Genomic DNA, 3,498 nt, shown 5'->3' on the forward strand with positions numbered 1-3,498 from the left:
TATTTTAACTGTGAAATAGAGCTATTGCTTTCATTGATGTGATGAAAAATTGGGGATATCCCACTATTTCTTTTTCTTAGGAAGAAATTCTTTACTCAGAGGGTGGTGGGGTAGTCCTAGGGGGTGTCCAGAGAAGTTGTGGATGCCCCATCCCTGGAAGTGTTCTAAGTCAGGTTGGGCAGGGCTTGGAGTCAACTGGTGCAGTGGAAGATGGTCTTTAAGGTCCCTTCCAACCCAACCCATTCTAAGATTCTATGAATTTCTAGAGTTGGTCTTAGACCATGGCCTCTCTTAGGAAAAACAGGACTGGTCCACTAAACCCAAAACTGATGGTTATCTACTCCCTTAATCTCTTACTGTCTAAAAATTACACCATACACTTAATACCAACACACAGAACTTTATTCTGGGTATAAGGACAACAAGTGAATTTTCAACTAAGGTTCAATTAAGATCTTATAGCTGCTTTGGATTTCATTTTATTTGCTTTGATTAATGTACATATATTTTTATGTCTCTGCAGCTCAGAATTCAAACAAACAGCTCATTCTGTTTATTTAAGAGGTTGCATCATCACACATCTGACAAATGCAGTCGCTGCATTTACAGCATCGTTGCACAGAGTGCATTTATTTGAACTTTCTCCCATGTACATGGGATCACACATTCAGATAAACACAGCTGTGTTTATTTCAGGCTGCACAACTCCAGATTGTGGATGTACGTCTAGAGCCAGTGGACTCCACATGCACTGTACGGGATTTCCAAATTCTTATACCTGCATTGTTTGTCAACCAAACACCCAAAGGCTCATTTCTTATTTAGAGCTGTTAGAAAAGGAGACATTTTCATCGTGTGCTTGAATAATATTTGCCGGGTAGTTTATTGGGTAAAAATATTCAACAATTTTTATTATGAGTTAATACCCACAGATCCATTTGTCTGGACACCTACGCATTAACGTCTCCATTTGTGTCTTGAACTTACCAACCATTGACAGTGGTGCTGTTACCCTGTGATCGTGGTGGGTTGTCCACCAAGGCTCTGGTTTTGCTTTTACTATTCAGGCAAGTAGCAGTGCTCATGTGGAATGAAGTCAGTTGTTTAATGACTTCGCTGTTTGAAGATTGTGACCCAAAGATGTTTCTTTATTTGCCATATATGAATGAGCAAATCTATTCTTAACAGGGGAAAGAAAAGACCAGCATTGTGTAGATGTGTCAGTGGTTGGGGCTGTGACATTTCGCAGTTGCCATTGTGGTAATTAAGGCCTCAGATTCAAAGTCTTGAAATCAGATGTTGAGTAATCCCCTGGTGTTACTCATGTTCTTGAGTAGAGCTTAGGTGTAATTTTTTGCATTCTTTTGTAAAAATGCTGGAAAAAGCACATCTGACCCAAGAATGGCATCCTACCTTCAAACTCTCCTGCATCAAAACATGAGGCACTTCCCCAAGAGCTGTGAATGCTCGGGTTTTGAGTATAGAGCCGAAGTCCAACACAGGATTGAAGTCGCTAAATGTGCCTACATACTAAGATACTTCTTCCCAAAACAGAAGGGGAAAAAAACCGGTTGTATTAGATAAGACCTGGTCTAGTGGGTGGCATCTCTTCCTGTGAGTGGTGGGGGGTTTGAATCTAGATGATCTTTAAGGTCCCTTCCAACCCAAACCGTTCTATGATTTTATGAGGACCTGCTTTTACACCAAGACATCAAATGCATTTAAAAAAAACAAACACAGTCTATTTTTTCATCCTAACTCTGGCTTCTCTTTCAGTCCTAAATACCTACAAATAGGGCTTCATAATGAGTGTGTTTTTTGCACTCTGTGCCCAAGGCTTATGCTCTGCTGAACGGTGTTTCATGCAGATGCTAAGGGTACGTGTGGGACAGAATGCAGATCCTCTCAACTGAGAATTCTTGGGCTTTCATTGGTTTCGAGAAGGTCATTCTCCAGGACAGCTTGGAAAATACTGTCCTCCTTATGTGTAAGGAAACCCAAGAGAACCTCAAAACTCAGCTCAAGACTAGGAGATGGCTGATGAATACTTACCACTGCAGGAATCAAACAGAGTAAGGCTGTTCTCCTCTTCCTGAAGCCAGAACAAGAAAAATTAGTGACTTTCCATAATGCCTAGCCCTATATAGTATTGGTAGGATAGCAAAGATCCACAGAAACCTAGGTACCATGTATTGTAGAGCATGGACACCCACAGAAAGCGCTGTGTGCCCTTTCCAGCTGGAATTCAGTGAAACCTGGGAGGTTGCTCTGAATTTCAAAGTGTGCTAAAGCAGAACCCGAGCTCAGCCATGCAAAGCCAGAGAAAAGCAAACCAGTGTATCCTGCTGCTTGCATTTGCCCTGCACTAAAGCCTGAGTTAATGAGTTGTGGAGAGCAGCATTTGGCCCAGTGGCAGAAGAGCCACATTGCAGCACGGAGATGTGATGGATCTGAGCTAACGGGATGTGGGTAACTCAGAACTGTCATAGTGTTAACAGTGGGGCAACACAGCAGCCAGCCCCCATGCTAGATATCCAGAGTGCATGGCTCATTTGTTAAGATAATTCCAAACTGTTTGAAGTAAAGCAAGCTCTGATTTACCTTCCCAAACTGCTGTACACCTTTGTTCGAGTTTCTGGGTGTTCTCTCCCTTGAGCTGTATGTTAACATCTGGACAAAAATAAATGCAGAAATGAATCTCATGTTACATAGCTGCTGAATTTAAGAGGAATAGCATGATTTGGTAGCATATAATATGCTCTTTGTGTCTGCTTTGCACAAGAATGAACGATTAGGATTCAGCCTAGCCAAGAATAAGGTCATTTGTATATAATTTATTCTTCCATCAGTTGTACAGAAACAACTCTAGATGACCTAAAAAGTCTTGTTTATTGGGGTATGAGGGTACAATGGATATCAGAACCCACCCTATATGAAGGATAAAGCAGGGCTGGGTCTTTGGATAGAAGCTCTGGTAAACACTATATGATTTTATACATCAAGACAATACTTACAGACACAACTTCTGGCTAACTTTAAATATCCTAATTTAAAGTTTGAGCAAATTCAATAGTAAAATAATGCTTTGCCTCTTTGATGCTGAAGTAGAAAAATGATGTGGGTAGACACTATATTATAGCACTGTATATTCAAGAGCTGCAAATTTGATAAGGTAATCTGCTTCTTCTCTTCTGTTACTCTTCACTTGGCAATTAGATTTAAGAAGCAGAATCCAGTTTCCTGATAAAAGTCATTATGTAAAACCCATGAATACATTCATATTGTGAATATTAGGGTCATCTTGTAAAAACTGCAAAACTAGCTTGGCAAATCAAGTTATTTTTGTTAGACCTTTGCTTTTGCTTTTTTCATATGTATGTTCCCGGTTTCATATGACTGGTACAGTACAGTTTGCATCTCATTAGAATGAGATGAGCCTACTCCTCCCCCAATGTAAAAAAGTATCATTTTATAAATAATATTGAATAATGTCAAGTC

The sequence above is a fragment of the Coloeus monedula genome, assembly GCF_965178545.1.
Source record: "Coloeus monedula genome assembly, chromosome: 7".
Taxonomy (NCBI): Eukaryota; Metazoa; Chordata; class Aves; order Passeriformes; family Corvidae; genus Coloeus; species Coloeus monedula.